General features: G+C 25.1%; 1 long non-coding RNA gene across 1 annotated transcript; it reads right to left on the bottom strand.

Annotated features, from left to right (window-relative positions):
• Window positions 1-421: 421 nt before the first annotated feature.
• On the bottom strand, window positions 422-17,196 carry LOC126550094 (uncharacterized). The gene is made up of 4 exons (XR_007604140.1): window positions 16,886-17,196; window positions 14,358-14,568; window positions 14,109-14,169; window positions 422-508 (listed from the first exon to the last, which is right to left on the bottom strand). It is a non-coding gene; the product is annotated as an uncharacterized LOC126550094 (long non-coding RNA).
• Between the last annotated feature and the right edge of the window lie 1,541 nt (window positions 17,197-18,737).

Here is an 18,737-nt window from a genome sequence, read left to right as displayed (position 1 = left end):
GACGTTATAATATTACGTTTAGTGATAGTCATAGTTTTGAAAATGAATTTGCATTTTTATTATTAAACATAAGATACATGTTTTAAGTTAAAAATAGGGTTTCAAATTCAACTCCCGTCAGTAAATTTACTTATATTTCATCATTTACAGTACGCACCAATATCTTATTGTGAGGGGGGGGGGGCATTAAGTTATAAACATGTTAATTGGAGTATTTCACCGAAACCAATAAGTTCTATTAAACTCCACAGAAAAAAATATTCAGAGTTCAGTAACTCAGTTCACACATATCATACTTAAATACTTTTAATAGTACTTTTATTAAAAAAAAAAAATTTAAAAACTCACCTATATAAAATAATTAAGCAAATAGACATATTAAATATTTTATATTATTATATTATAATAAAAATTTCAAACTTCGCTTTTTGTTTGATAGTTCAACAAAAATTTCATCTGCTGATATTTAGTAATTACAATTTATGGATAGCTAAGCGTCAAGTCTTCTCTGTAAAAAAAAAAAAAGTAAGTCTTACACTAATTAAACTATAAAATGTATTGACCTTTCAAACTATAATTGTACTACGCCAAAACATCTTTTAAAACATTTAAAAAATGAATAAGGAATTAAATTATTATTATTAAATTATTTTAGTATTATAAATACTAAAATTTAAGCACACATAGAAATTTTCATGAAGTGTATATTTATTATTTTTCATTCTAACTATTTCAAAAGTGATTTATTTTTATTGTTTTGTCCTTCGGGTGTGAACTGTGGTATTTATCCCCAAAACCTCATAATCTATAAGTCACTAAATATTTAATCGTTTACATTTTTTAAGTTCATGAAAATAAGTATTAGAAAAAATGGTACGGTGAGTTGTTTAGTTGTTTATTATTGCCATTATACAAAATTAAATTAATTTAATACATTAATATAAATTGAAAATCATAGATATTGCAATAGGTTTTAATAAAACAATTATATATATAAGAATAAGAACATCTTTTAGGTATTTAATAAATCATTATTATACCGTTTGTTGGTTCTTATTGATAAATTTAAATTTAAACGATTCAAAAACATAAGTTTGTTAACAAATAAAAAAAAAAAATTGAATTAACATTTAAATAAACATCTATAATATATTTTATTTAGAAGAAAATAGAAATGAATATCACTTTAAACGATCGTTCAGTATTATATTATCAAAGAAATTTCACACTGTGATCAGTAATTGGAAATTGTTGATTATATTATATTTTCACAAAAAAAAGATATTTTTGCAAGAGATGTTTTTTGTTCAGGACATTTTGACGATCGGTCATTATTTATTTTTTGAAACTTAAAAGGATTCGTCGAGTGCTCAAAGCCACAACAAACCTATGTGTAAATCACACACAAGTAGCACGGTATCTTAATATAGTACTACGACAATGGTGTATCGGCACGTGAAACGAATTTCCAAGAAGTTTTCTGATCATTCCGCCGCACAGTGGAGATCGCAACAATTGCCACCTGTTGCTATTCATACCGAGTGCTACGAATGCTATGATATCTGATGGAAGGTAAACACACATCTTTGTATGTGTCTCGGCTTAATACATAATAATATGATCATATAATAATAACAATATGCGATGTTTGGTCATCGAACGCGTGTTCTGAATTTTTATATTATTCCGGCGCCGCGCTGTGCCGGTTTTCACGAAATATAATAATGTGGCAGAATTCATATTGTATCCGGCAAAGAAATAATATGCTACAATATAATATTAAATTCTGTTGTTTGTATAATATCTTATACGCAATACTACAATGAACTGTCTAGAGTTACCTATTTCGTACGCGGTATCGATTATTTCGTTTATGCGATGATAGTATAGCATTGATATACTATAATATAATAATATCATAATTTATTTATTTATTAGTTAGCTGGAAAAATTGAATATTTTGCCAAGTGATTAGCGGTATCCTGTGCTCGTATAATCACTTTATAAAATGATAACATAACTCAATTTTTTTTTAATTGCCACGTTTTGATTAAGTAAAAAGTTAAATGAATTGTCATTTCTAATAATTTCAGACACGGTTTTGGTTCTGGTTGAGGTTGTCTAGTGAAATTTTACATATTGTATTGAATATAAAAGTTGTACATGCTAACAATCATATTATATTAAATCTAAGACATAATATTATCAATTTATCATTATGCAAACAACGGAAGTTTTAGTTTGCAAATTCTTAAATTATAAGAACAAAAAATATTTATGGTTTTTGAAAAAATAGGGTGATTTTTACCAAACCAATAATAAAATTCGGCATTTGACTTACGAAAGTTGTGATTATATAATCATATGCATACTTAATATAGTTAAGTTATTTTCAACTCTAATGAGTTCCTATAATGTATACGCATGTACCTATATCATTATTTATTTCATAAAATAATAAAACAATTATATTATATTTCCTCCAATGATCATCGCTAATATCGGACTTTACCGTGGGCTCTATTAAATTAAAAAATTCGCTCAATACGATAAAGTTTTGGTATACGTCGTATATTTCTATTGTGATGCCCCTCGTGAAAATGGAAACGCTAGTCTATAATAATATGTTTATATACAATTCACTGTAGGTATATAACCGCGGTATACTACAGTCCACAGAGGAATAATGGTGGCCCGAGATTTCATAAATAACAATGTCGATGCGGTGCGCAGGATGAATATAATATTATTCTATTATGCTATATCTTCGAGATGGATTTTCTGTAAATAATAATCGTACACTCGGAATACCAAAAACACGACCAAACTCATTATTCGAGTTACTTGATTTCGTTATAACGCCGCAGAGGCCTATACGATGGTAATATATACAATATATATGATATATATATATATTACACAGGTAGGTACGTGCGCGACCGTTACGTGAGTTTTCGTGAGAAATTATAAATTTAGCCAGTAAATATCATTATCCTTAGTCACAGACTTTATTTATTTATGATAATAATGTTTTGATATTGCTTTATTACAAATGAAAACAACGCATTGTAATTTCAAAAGTTACGCTTTTTTTAATAAATATGGAAATGTACGTATTATACAGAGCACGTATATTCCTACATTTATATACCATATTGGTACATCAAAATCGAAATTATCTTAAAAGATAAATTTTTTCCCCGCTGTTCTAATGTCTCCAAAATCCTGTAAAAACAACGGAGGACGAATGTAAAGATTCGAGTTCAACAACAGGAACCCCATTACTTCTAACATAAAAATAATGAACTAAATAATAATATTATAAGAACTCAGCCCGTAATAATTATTATAAAATGTTTTTATTTTATTTTAAAGCTGCAGCTTGTATAATATTGCTTAACAATAACATGAAATGGAAATAACAGTATATAATTTTACTTAGTGTTTAACTGATACATGCAATGTTTGTATATATGTTTATATAATATGTTTAATTTATGTACAATATTTTTATTATTCTTCAATTTTTAAATTATAAACCTATTAAATTCTCCATGCAATTTTTTAATGCCCCTAGGTAACAGAAAAAAAAATCTAGATGTCTTCAGTTTATCTCTAAACAAAATGTTATTTCAATTATAATTATATTATATTTTTTTAGACAATTGTTCAAAATTATTTTTATACTATTTTAACTTATATTTAAAGAATTTTTTGATATAAGTAATAGATAATATGAGTAGAACTAACGATTGATAGACAATAAAAGTACTACAATTGCACTGCGTTAATGGATATTTTTATCAATTTAAATACCTATAGTATCGTAGAATGTATTTGAATTGAATCAAATCGTTTTAATAATAATTGCACCGGAACAAAATAACGTAAACGATCTTTTGTAAACAAGTACGATGTAATTGCAAAATAGAACATAATACAGCATCAACTTCCGTATAACATTGTATTGTACTCAGATAAAGAGACGATTATGAGTAAAGATTTAATTACAAACGATGAGAATGTAAATGTAATGACTGTGGATTTTGGGTAAAACTAAGCATATTATATTATATTGTACTATTTTAGGTACAAAAACAGTATTTAATTATTATATCCAATTTGATTCCGACGCTGATGGTTAGTAATTATTACTGTGTACAATATAATTATTATAATCTGTTAATTGAAAATTACTCGAAGGTGAATTGTTTTTGACTACAAACAGTTAAGTATACAAATGGCATTACTATACTGGTATGAATTCAGATTGTATTCAAAACTGTGTAATATATATTATAATATATGTTACTTCAATATTTGCACAACACGATGAATTAAGATGCAAACAGAATACGATAAGTATATTATAGTGTATTTATCGTCGAAAATCAATTTAGGTAATATGCATTTCTCAACATTCCAATAAAAACAACAGTCTAATAATTATCATCAGGTTTGACATGTACAATGATATGTCATTACAATTAAAAAAAAACACACAAAACGATTATCCTTCATATTTCATGTTCAATGACAGAATATAATTTACCACGATCATGAATAAGAAAAGTGTATACTAAACACTGTATAGTTAGTATTATAGAAACTTACAATTATTGTACATTGTATGTATTTTTTTTTTTTAATGAAATATTAATAATAAATTAATATGCTTCAATAATAATTATCTATTAGAGTGAACACGTAGATTAGAGATGGCAGTCATGTATGACAAGTATATGTCCATATAGTTATTAATTATTATATATTTTAAATTACGAAGGTTATAGTTAGAATGGATTAAATTAGAATGTGTGATATGACGGCAGATAATAGAGCATTGATATGTATGAGAAATTGGTGTAAAAAGAAAAAAAAATTTAATAGTCTTTCGAAAGAGAAAGACTAAAAAGTGATTGGAGACATAAATTTTACAACCCTAGTAAGTTTATAACGGTACACGAGAGACTGCAGTGATTGACTGATTCTTCACAATAACAGGTGATTCGATATGTATTTTTTTTTTAATTTCTAAACAAAAATTAAAGGACATTAAGTTTTATAATAATAATAATAAAGTCTACGTGTGCAACGGTGAATAATAATTTTACCAAGCATTTTCAATATGAGAAATAGTGAGAATAGTAGTGATATATCTATAAGTAGAAGGGATAGAAAGTGTTTGAAACTTAATCGAGAGTGGTGATTTAAAAATTGTTTTATTATTAGTACTCGAATAAATGAAAAGTAATTTATCAAATCATCATTAGGTTTTCTTGGGATCAATCCATTGTTATTTTTTTCTACCACTCTTTTATGTTGTAGTGTAAACGATTATCATATAGTATCATGGTTAATTGCACATAATTTTTGAGCTTCAAAACAAAGATGAAATTAGTCGTACATTTCAATACCCAATAAAAAAATAAAACGTAAATGTGTAGACCAATTTAGAATTTAAGAAACAAAAATAAATTATAATAATTGTAAAATTATTTTTATTCAATGAAAGTGAATACTTTATAAGTGTCGTACCCAATCATATTATTTAAAATTTTAAGTGCATTAGTACATAATACGTGGTTTATCATTATACGCTAAAAGCACATAAACGATTTTAGGTCATGTATAATATTATTATTATTACAAGAATATACCTATACATCCTAATACATATTAGCAATTATTATTTTAATATTGTAATATACATTTTTGTTAATGACTAAAAAATAAAGATACGCGCAATACAATATAATATAGAATAACGTATGTCTAAAAAAACGTATCGTCCGAGAGTGGTAACTAGGTCCCTTTTAAAGACTTAAAGTCGAGCTAGACGTTATTTAGACGCAAATCGTATTAATTGGTAAACACGCTATTGTACGCGACTAATTAATAATAACAGTTTGATTTGTACCGTTTAAATTTTACTCGAAAGTATATTTAAATCCACTGTTCGTTCAAATTATGTAAACTAGGTCAACGTGTTTTATTGTTTACCGTTTATGGTTCATAAACGAATAATATGTGTGTCAATACGACAATACTGCACTAATTTATCACGGTCACAGTCGATCTCAAGACTATAATATGTACCTAAATGACGTGTATAATTGAGTATGGTTAAGTGTGAAGTGAAAACAAAAACATCCTCTTATCAACCGCAAATATGTAACCAATTACAATTGAAAACAACAAAAGAATATTGTAAAGTATACATTTAACCATAGATCATGATCATATAATAGTATGCATTTAACTAATTGATATATTATAAAGGTACAACTATTACTGTGCTGCAAAGCTTGCATAATATAATATAATGAACGCTATACTAAAAATAAGCAATAATATTATACGAAAAAAAATTATTGAAAAAAATAAAATAACTATATTCGTACTATAATGATACTATAAATCTATTATATTTTTTATGATAATTTATGATGGGATCATAGGAAACTGAGAAATTGGCGGTTATAGTAAACTTCGATATTCTTTTTTCTACACCCCTGTTATTCTACAACAACCCATTAACATATATTAAAATATCTTTTACTTTATGATTTGTAGAAAAATATTTATTTAATACATACGTACAGAACTAAAACATTTCGACGAAAAACCATATAGTTATAGAGTATGTCATTCGTACTTGAAACTATAAAACCATATTTGAATACTATATAACTTCAATGCAAAATATTACGCGTAAGAAAATAAAATATAAATTTCTTATTAAAAATAATAGAAACTTTTTAAAGAAATTAACAATATGTATTGTAACTGTCGTTAGAATAGCACATAATAATATAATATACATTTACGTCAGATTTTTTTAATGAATGTAATGTACTTTCGTCGAATTTTCAATAACGTGTAATATATTATAATATATTATATGTTTTTATTGCTTAAAGGGAATTGCTTTGTTATGACTATGATGGAAAACGGAAGTATAAAAAGAAAAAAATCGGTCTGTCAAAAGAATTATAATAATTTTTCAGAAAATAACTGTTGACCTTTTAGGAGGAAATCACATCGTTAAATAATTGTTCTCGGAGTCACAAGTTCTAAAAACGTTTTCACCAAATACGTATTCAGATCTGTTCATTATACATTTTACGGTTAGTACCTAATATTTTACGAATTCTATTGATATAAACTGGAGTGTGTGTGCATTTATATAGCGATGTAAAAATAAGACTTCGAGACCATGAAATAATAATGTAAGTAATAAAAGTAACGCAAAAACATATAGATATATATTAGCTATATTTGTATAGCTTCAGAAATTCTATGCACTTTTTTAATATAATGTACACCATTAAACGCTGTGCATTTTTTTATTCAACAAACTACAAACATATAAATGTCAAACAGTATAATATTGTATTGATATTCAATATTAGGTACTGACCTTAATTATATTTGTCTCATGTAGTATGACTCGTGAGGAGGGAGAATAATTAATTAAAACCTTGGATAATGATTTCCACGTGAAAAACCAGTGATATAGTAGAGTGATTTTCCAAGCAGAGCCATCTCATTTTCTCATCCATTTTATTTAAAATTTTGATTTTTTAAATTATTAAGTAAGTAGATGTATTATTTTTTTTTTAATGAATAAATGTGTTTTGTTGAGGGTTTATTTGAAATTTTTTTCGGTGCACTTGTGATTTGTTATGAGTTGATATTCTGATATAATTCATTAAAATGAATTATTACAAACAAGTAAATAATGTATAACCTTAAATAAAATTATTTTTTGAATTCCTTGAAATTAAAAAGTCATTGGTTATGATTAAGGCTCGGATTTTTTTAGCATAATTAGCAACTAAAAAAGCACATTTTTTAAAAATAAAGAAATTTTTTAAAAATAAAGAAAAGTAAACTAAGCTTGATCAAAAATTAACATGAACTAGTTATAAAAATGAATAAAAAAATTTGAAATATTAATTTAAATTTAAAAAATAATTAATTACCATGTATTTACCTAGATTTCCAGTAGTGAAACTGACTATTGTCCGATAGAATATTTTTATACGTAGAAAACGAACTCTCAATATCAACTGAAGTGATTGGTGCATACATCTCACAAGAGATTTCAAATTACAACATTAAATCAATAATTTTTGAAACGATCGATATTGATGTTGCAGACATACTGACCGTATAAGTACTGCAAGCTATAATTTGTAAATCGATAATCTAAAGTTTAATATACATATCTTAATAAACAACCCGATAACGAAAACAATAATAATTCATTATCCGCATTCAGGGTTTTTACATTTTTTTTAATTATTTTTATTTATTACAATAGAATAATAAACATATAAAAATGTACAGCTAGAATAATTGAAATAAAGTAAAAATAAATTGGTTTATTTGGAATCAGAATGGCGCGAAACAAATTTATGTAAAAAAATTAAAGTTCTATCTCATATACAAAAAAAGAAACATATGCTTTAAAATCCGAGCCCTATTCATGATTTTATTTCTTTTCTAATAATAGTTAGGCAGATCATTGTGTCAAATAATTTTAAATATTTAAATGAGTAGCTTTTTAATTATTAAATTGTATGTACTTTTTATAAGGTTACAATAATTGCTCATGATACTATTAATAGTTTAAATATATTATGATTTTAAATTAAAGTAATAATATTAATATATTAGAATTTTTAAATTATAAAGAATGTTAAAACATCTATTTTATATAATAGTAAAACCATTAATAATTACTATTATTCTTAATATTTAAGTTCAATTATTTAAAATTAACTAATTTGAATTACAATATAAAAGTACCAATATTTTCAACAAAAAAAAAATAAAAATAAAAATAAATTAATTTGTTGAACATTTCTCTGCAAAACAAGATTGGTTTTCGTTTAAAAAACAAAGTTCATATCGAAATGAAATACTCCTTAAATGGTATTAAAAATTAAAAAATCTAATCTTTAAGTTTAATTCAAAACATTTAAAATCATAATCTAAAAAAATGCATTTATTAAAAGATGAAACCTATCTGTATGTATAAATCGAGACGAGTTTTTTGTACTATCTACTTCCAAATAATTAGTGGTTATAATTAACAGTAGTATATTTAAGTTAAATCCAAGTATTATAGGCACAATCTTCTAAAATGAACTGTTTATAATTTAATTAACTATAAACTTTAGGAATCTTGCGCGCACGACAAAATGCACTTACCTACTTATTTACATATCACTCTCACAAGTCAAAATATATTATAATATGTTTACGGATTAAAATTTGCAACGTTTTAATTAAACCGGTATGATATTTTGGTATTCCTAATTAAATCCTTCTTATTTTAGTCTTAAAATCGTCACTTTTACTCTTAATTCGGTAATTTGCATACAAATTTAATTAAGTGTATATTATAATACTATGATAGCTATATAACATCTTAAAATCAATCACCGATAAAATCAAAAAAACTAAAACGAATAACGGAATGAGCTCTATAATTAAATTAAATATTATACAGTATGCACAAAAAATGTGTTGGTATTACCTAACTTCTTCGAGAAAAATGAACAATATACAATTAATAAAATATAGTACAGTACCTTCTTGTTATATTTTGGTTTTAATGTACCCCAGTTCACGGAAAGGTCGGTGTCAGTGTAGCTGGTGATAAAATCTGCCAATTGTTTTAATTAGTTATTTCACTCTCCCAAGTTAACATTATGTACCAGTAACCTATACCCGAATAAAATATGTATTTTATTTGTACATTATATTTTATATTCATATAATTATGTAAATACAATTTTAATGTACCTATGGTTGGGTTAGTTTTATTAATTTAACCAATGGTTTTCTATTTTATTATTACTTATATCAACTATAGTTATAGTTCACATTAAAGAAATTGATTTATATAATTATTTATTATAATGTATTTATTTGAATGTTTTTAAAATTCGTATGTTAATATTATTAAAATTAATTTATGATAATACAATTATAATGTAAAAACGAAGTTATTACACATTTGGGAGAATGAATATATATCTTTCAAGAATTACTGAAGTCAACCCTTGAGATTATAGTAGTTTAAATTATATATAATCGATAAAAAAGTTAAATGCAATCAGACGTACTTCAAACAATTCTCTAAACCTTTTTGATATCCTTAAAAAAAAAATTATGATTCTTTCGTAAAAATTGATGTAGTAATTTTTGAAAATAGGTATTAATTAAAACAGTACACTCACATTTCTTGTATATATAAATTATAAACAAATAATATAATAGTTAATATAGTTATTAAAATACTTAGGGCTTAATGCATTAATTAGAGGTAGTTTAATTCGTATAACTTTTTAAGTATTTGAAATTTTAATTTTCATGTCATTGTACAAATATTATTTTAAGTGTGATAATTTGTTATAAAATCCGGGAAAACCTGTGACAAGTGTTATACTTATCTTTGTGTATCTAATAGTAGGTGCAACCTAAATATAAAACAAATAGTAAACTCAATGATAGTAGGATAAGTATGATGTAAAGTACCTATCGAATATTCATAAATTACCTATTCTCTCAGTTAGTATATTAAAAAAAAAAATCTTAGAATTTGGTCTCTAAAATTACATAATACAAATACAAAAATCAGAATATATTATACACATCGCATGTATAGCTAAGTGTGATCGCAATCAGAGGTATGTCGTATATTTATTCTAAGACCTTAGAAATAAAATAAAAAATGAGCTAGATACAACATAAGTTAAATAAATTAAATATTCGTAACTCTGAAAATTCATAATTGCTAATCGTTGATAAATCAAAAACATACAAAATATTGTAGATACTGTTAGACACTATAAAATATGAAGTTTGATTACACATTTTTGTGATTGAGTTATAGTTATAATCTACTTCACTTGGCAATCCTTTATTTTAAAGTCCAATACTATTCACCAACATTACGGATGGTATATAATGTATATTATCATATTATACATTTTGGTCATATTATGAATATAATGGAGAAAAAAAAATTGAAAACATGGATTTTTATTTTCGCAATAAATTATACGATTTGATTTTTTTCAATGAAAAATCAAATATAACCGATCTCTTTTCTTACGATCGCGTCCTAAGTTTTATATATTTTTCGTTCAATTAATAACCACCGCGATCACCGAGAAATAAATATTTTATATCGAAAAGTCGAACTCTAATGCTGCACATGTATCATTTATACAATTATTATAGTAATATACGACCTTATGATACGATCAAAGCTGGGAAACATTAAACACTATCGAAAGACTCGCCTCGCCACCCACACGCGATACTGTTATTAAATATGCATACAGGTAATTCGTTTGTTGTTCGCGGAGATATTTCTGACTTAGCGTCGACGGTTCGGAGTGTCTGCAGAAATCAAAAGAACACCACAATAACATTATTATTATTGCACGCGTAAATATTATTATTTATTATATATACGTCGTACGATATCCCTCGAGTATTTAACGAGTTCAGTGGCTTGTGTGTGTGTGAAACGCTGCAGGTATATAATATGCAAATTAATTACGAGTCGACTCTACCTTTATAGAATATCATACGCGTATTACGATGTTTGCGATTTAGAGATCAAAGTGATTTTACAATACGCATTATATGTGTGGTTGTGTGGTACTTATATGTAACCGGTAGAGGAAGATATTAAGTCACCGAGTCGAACGGTAAACTGTCTTTAACATAATAATATTTTATTAATACTACGTGCACACGTATATCTGTGTTAATTCGTTATTCTGTTGTTGATGTCTACGCATTTCGTGTAATCTACGATCAAATAAGAACCAAACAGTAAGCATATTACCTATATCGTTTGCTATAGACGATTTATGAAGATCACACACTCAGTATATTAATAATAATATGCGTAGTGCCTTAGACGAAGAGCATACCTATAAAAGATGCATAATTATAACAATTATTCTACTCGCGAGTATTTATACTTACCGTGTTGATAGTTTTTTATGAACCGAAATCGATCGTCCAGAAAATTGACGAGGGCGCTACACTCATATGTTTGTGTTGTCTCCGTCTCATTCAAGCATAACATGTATAGTTAAAAAATGTTTTGCGCTAGATGACTTTAATCCCACTATAATATGTTTGTATGAGAATTACCAAAATTATAAATCGCATTTGCAAGAATTTTATCTCTATAGTTGTTTTTTAATTTTTTGATAGTAATAACCATATATTTTGAATAACTAGATAAATGAAAAAAAACCCTGAAAATACCTTAAGTTTTCAAGTCGATAACTTGCTTTAATTGTATTCATGTTATAAAAAAATTAAAACGCTACGATACAGATACAATTCTTCCAACTAAAATTTTGGGAATTCTGTTATAAATATCGAGGAAGTAAAGTCATCCCGTGAAAAAACAGTTTTAACTATGTTAAGCATATATTAATAGGACAGAGTCACTGCAGAGATAACGCAGCAAGTACAACTTCCTTTTAAACGTACTTATGTACTTTATTGCATTTCATAAGACAGTAATCGGAATTTTTTTTTGATGACGATTATTTAAATGTGATTTTATTTTTAGTATAATAGTATAATAAACTAAATTTTGTTCAAAAGGTGACGAAATAATATTAGTTTATTTATTTTTATTAGTTATTAGGTATAATACAATACAATTAATACATCAATTATTCATTAGATAAGTATTTTATTTTAAAATGTTCCTATAAATACTATATTACTCTACTTATGGCGAATAATTTATAACATATTCTGTACTAGTTCTACAAATCGTAATTTAAAATGAATAAATAAAATATAAATGATACCTAGATATGTATATTTGTTATTGGAAAAATGGATCCGAAAAAAATATTACAAAAATAATATCATTTTTATGCATAATATTTAGCTATAAAAAAGTTTTAACGTTATAATTTTTTTTTGAGTGAGTCTTGATGTATTTACGTATATAATTATTATTTTTAATTAACAATTTACCCATTGTTTTTATTACTACTTTTTATACTTATGATAATTTCCATAATTTGTGTGATGCAGAAATTACATCAAGACCATTTGAAAATATTATTTTTCTTATCATATATTATCAGGCACGGATTATGAGTTATGTTTATTCTGAGTTTCATGGTTAGATTTTTTTTATCAGTACATTAAAAAAAAAATCATCTTATCCAATTCCATTATTATAAAATTTTCTTTACGAAAAAAACATATTTACTATAATTAAAAATAACAACAGAAAAAAAGCATTTATAATTAAATACACACTTCCTGTTGGAAAAAAAATCAAAGGTTCTGTTTAATATTTAAATGCAAATAACTTGTTTTTTATTCTGTATCATTAAGATGGTTTTATACAGAATTCTTGATTCATTTTTTTGTTAAATATTATTAATATTAAAACAATGAATGTATAACAAAATGTATATTAACAGCTAGCTAAGTCCTAAATAATAAAAACTTAAAAACATTTTTAATAAATAAATAATAATAAATGTTGATTGTTAATCAGTAGGTACTGAATACTGATACTACTAAAAAATACTTATTAATATAATGTAACCACGTTTCTAGATTATTGTAATATTATATTTATATAATAGGTAAATAAGTAGAGTAGTACTTATCTATAGATAAGTATAGATAAATATTATGAAACATGCTTTAAAAATATTTTTTAAATTATATATATTATACTATATAATATATAAATATATATATTTATAAAGAGCTTAGATGATAATTTTCAAAGTCAAGAATAAAAAAAAATTATCGTTTTTATAGTACATTAAATAATTAAGTATAATAATATAATATATTAAACGGGTTTGGAGGCAGGGGCTATTCAAAGACGAGGCTCTATCACGTTAATTCTGTTCTTCATAAAATATACTTAACCTAACAATAAAATAATCAAAATACAGGCATGTTTACCTTTTTTATTCTTTAATAACGTATTTCCCAAAATTCTGATGATTTTTTTATTTTTTTAAGAACATTTTAATATTATATTTTATTTAAAAAAAAATTTGTATTTTATATACCTTTTAAATACTATCACGAGAGGGCATTCATGTAACAGGTGATCTAATTTAGTATGGTAATCTGAAAATTAAAAATTATAGTAATATACACAGAAATGCATTATTTCATCACTTATTTGCATATTTAAAACTTTTTAATAATAAAAATAATTCAATTATTTTTAAACTACAAATGTTTAAATATGGACACAATAAACATTTTTAATATCTATTACAAACTTCAATAAAGTATCTTAAAGGTTAACTTACTGATCTCCACAATGTTTCAATAAAATGACGACGTAGAAGCTTAGATGTAGTTTCGTGTATTTTTCGAAGTATTTTAATTTTAAGATGTAATCAATACATTATATTATTTAAGTGTAATCTCGAGATTGCAGATCAACAACATTTTTTGAATAGCTTACAATCAAATGATTATAACTATAATTTTGTAAAACTTTAAATGGTTTTCACTCGTCTGAAATAAAAAGTATAAATTTAATATTTACTATTTAGTCTAGTACTTATTATTACACTAGAATAATGTTTACATATTTTGACTATTTTCATTAATGCATTTATAATAACCCACATAATACATACATGCTCATATTCTTTTATCCAAATTAATAAATTAAGTACTGTAGTAATATTTAATTCATCATAATCTTCATATACTATCATGAACCATTAATTATTAGTATGAACTCAGAAGATACCTATAGTTTCTTGTGTTTTAACATAAATGTAACAGTTTTTTGCGCAGTGAGTTGCTTAAAAATCAATTTAGAAAAAAGTATATTAAGAAAAAAAAAATCAATTCCTTGATAATTTACGACTGATAGTAAAAAAAAGGACTCTACTGTATAAATAAGAATTTTAAGTATAAGAATAATAAAAAAATGGTCCTCAAGTATATTTAAAAATCATAACATTTATACCATATTATAACAATGGAAATCTGTTTAAAAGCAATATTTAACCACAATACTCAAAGACACCTAGATTATAATATTATATACTGTTCATCATAAAAACAAGCCAATTTTAATTATTTCATGCGCAGTATTCGGAATAAAAAGTTCGTTAAAATGTGACTTATGTAAATAAAATGTAATTCATGACGTGATGTTCGATATTGTACTGCAATGTATATAGTATATTATTTAATTACCGTCTGTCTGGTAGATGTAACCATTAAACGTCGAGACAATATACGCCACGTCTACGAGGTAAAAACGAATCGTATTATATGATAATAAAATATATTCATTGATTTACAAAATACATTTCACAGTAGTTAAGTTTTCGTACTCGAGCGGAGTATAATGCGATCTCGGAGCAATCGTTACGTATTTACATTATCTGTTATATTATATACGTATATTATTGTCGTGTTCGTTATTGCTAGATACTAAACTCTAGTTAATTTATAATTATTCGAATTAAAATAAAACTAACTTTCAATGCGAGTTATAAAATATAGTAATTAAATAGTAATTCGGTACTTAAAAAAATGTTTGTATTGGAAATAAGAGTATGTTTCGTAAGTTATTTAGAAATAACTGCGTATAAGTATTTTATTCAAAAACGTTTAACCTATTTTATTTCATACATTTATTATTAAACCAAAGTTAAATTTCTATACATTATTATCTCAGATGTATAAAAATTATATATTATAAAACATTTTTTTTGCATTGTTTTTTCTGAAGTTATTATTTTAAATTTTTTATGTTTACACAACTCTTATAGTTTATTTAGAAAGGAAAAATATCAATTATTATATTTAAGTCGTTTTTTTTTTAGTTTAATATAAAATTTACCTAAGTATATTCAAGCATAACCCGTTAACCCAATATTTTTGAATATAATATTATTTTTATTTTTACTTATCCAGTTTTGATTTGTCTACTATTACCCATACAATATTGTGAAAATTATCTACCTTACTCTTTTTATCTGATATATAACTGATAAAAGTTTACTTTGAGTGACAAGCCATTGACAAAATAGGATGTTATGGAAAATCAAAGTCGGTCTATGTATGTCACACACAACTTTAAGCATCGATACAAGAATCTTGGAAGAGGTTTTGTTGTCTACGTTTTAATAGAAAAAATATTTGTTTAAAAGTTATTCAATGATTTAAACTCATTTATTGTATACACTTTTCAACACTAATTTAAAAAATTTTAAAAAAATAATTGAAATCATATTTGATTATTTAATTAAATTTAGGTACTAGTCACTAGTCAAATGACTTATATATGTCTTCTGTACGCTGAGTGTATATTTTTAAGTTAACAGTTTTTTATTATAAATAATTTATGGGTTGTATTATTAATTTTGTATATTGCATGATAATTATGCAATGAGCGATGTGCTATATTAAAATGTTTACAATATGTTTTTACATTCTAAAGAAAATTAGAAAATTAATATTTTATATTAAATCACACTAACAAAAAAAATTATAAAAAAACAGAACAATGTATGTTAATACATTAATTACATTAATAATGTATAGTTTAAAAATTTGAGAAGATGGTTTTTAATGTTTTATGTTATTTGCAGTTACATTATGTATGGCAGTGAAATATACTTTTATTAAATAAAAATGCAAATATAAATCGTTCAAATATGTAAATATTATTTTCATTTATGTAATATTGTTATTATTTTAATTTCTGGTTACTCCAATATTGTTCGATATTTTGTGAGAATCACTAAAATAATAAACTTATCTAATTGAAAATAAAATAAAACTGATTTTATAACGACTAGGTACTTACTATAGCGTAGTACGGGTAAACGTCATTGCCGATTTCATCGAGTAGTTTTCAAATGTAAAACATTATTCGGTCTTTATTCTATCAATATAAAATAGCATGTTCTATAATACTTAACGTTTTGTTAGACAACTGTGATCTAGGAATAAGCTGAAACGTTACAGCGCGATTGTTCGATAATGAAACTGCATATTTTGTTCTACAATAATTGTTATTATCACATTTTACTGTTATGTATTTCTATGTACGTATATATAAACACGGACTTTATATGTATAATTTATTCTTCTTAAGAAATTACATTAGCCAACTGATTTTTCGCTTAGATTTCGATGCAATACAGTAATTTCTATATCGTATTACTGTAATAACAGTGTAGTGGAATAGAATCAACATCGATGTGATTATTACATGGTTTATAAAATTGTTTGTACGCTTTCAAGGTTATAAAATTTGCTTAAATGATTTCACCTATATTCGCGCTGGTATAGTTGTATAAGAGAATTATATGCCTTTATATTTAGTATTTTAGTCAGTTATATAATAAATTAATAAGTGTTTCAAGTTTCTCGTGAAACCGATGATAACAAACCCATTATAGTTTCACCCAGAGTAAAAGTGCAGAACAATATGTCGAAAGAAATTTTCGGCCTATGTATATAATACACGTTAATGAACAATAATATAATTACGAAAAAATTCAAAGTGTACAAAATTATCATTGCGATTATACGGGAATAATATTTCAAATCGATTAATATATATATATATATTAATTAATTAATCAAATCAATTATGTAGGTACATTCTGTTTTAGGGCCTTGTGTGATAAGGACACGTCTATTGATTGCGGGTGAAGATCCAGGGGTCCATCGCCTCACATCCATCGGCAAAATATTTAAAATGTACATTTATTTTAGATTGATAAAACACAATTCTGTGTATAATTTTGAAGAAAAAAAAACAATTATATTATTGATTTATGACCTCCGCCGAAATCAAATATTTGGCCTTGTGTTGACGGTTTTGAAATATATATATACTTATACTATTTATTTTTATCACGAGCCTATATATTATAATAGTATGTATAGGTATACGAATAAACGCAAATCTAACACATTTTATTGTATCGAAAGATAATAATACTACGATCAGCACGACAATTTACCAGTAGGTAAAATATATATTTAAATGGAAAAACGAGCTATATTGTTGTACATTATTATAGGTACATTTATAATGTCGCGTTGATATTATTATAAATATGTGTGTGTGTGTATAGTAAATCCGTTATGGTTAGTGCATAACACGTCGTATGCAGACGTATTTATATGGGTATTATGTTATTAGATATTATCTCTGTTCTCCGGCAAAATATCGAAAATATCACGTAGATGAAAATACGTTTTGGTGTAAATGGTACTGCTATATAGTATATTATTATGTGCGTTATAAAATATCGTTAAAAAATGAATAGTTATGCGTTAACCTCATAATACGCGGCGTGTACATACAGACAGATAATTTCATTAATTTCGAATGATGTATCGTATTGGAATTCGTACGATCGAGCTCCATATATAATTATAGGTAGATACAATAATGCTGTTTTTGTTGTATTAGGCCGCACTTGCATTGTCGCATTTGAATAGCTTTGTTATCGTTTCGCGTGCTATATGATTTCGTTCCTTAAAACCTAAGAAACATTTTCATCACGAATCTACGATATAAAACACGTGTTAAATTTCACACCAGCATCCATAATATTCTGTCGCCATGAATCCTAACGGGCTTGAATACGGAGATGGTATTGTCGGTATTAAAACTATTATGATATAACATTATATACGCG

Source organism: Aphis gossypii, chromosome 2 (genome assembly GCF_020184175.1).
Source record: "Aphis gossypii isolate Hap1 chromosome 2, ASM2018417v2, whole genome shotgun sequence".
NCBI lineage: Eukaryota > Metazoa > Arthropoda > Insecta > Hemiptera > Aphididae > Aphis > Aphis gossypii.
This window is presented reverse-complemented; position numbering and strand designations above follow the sequence as displayed.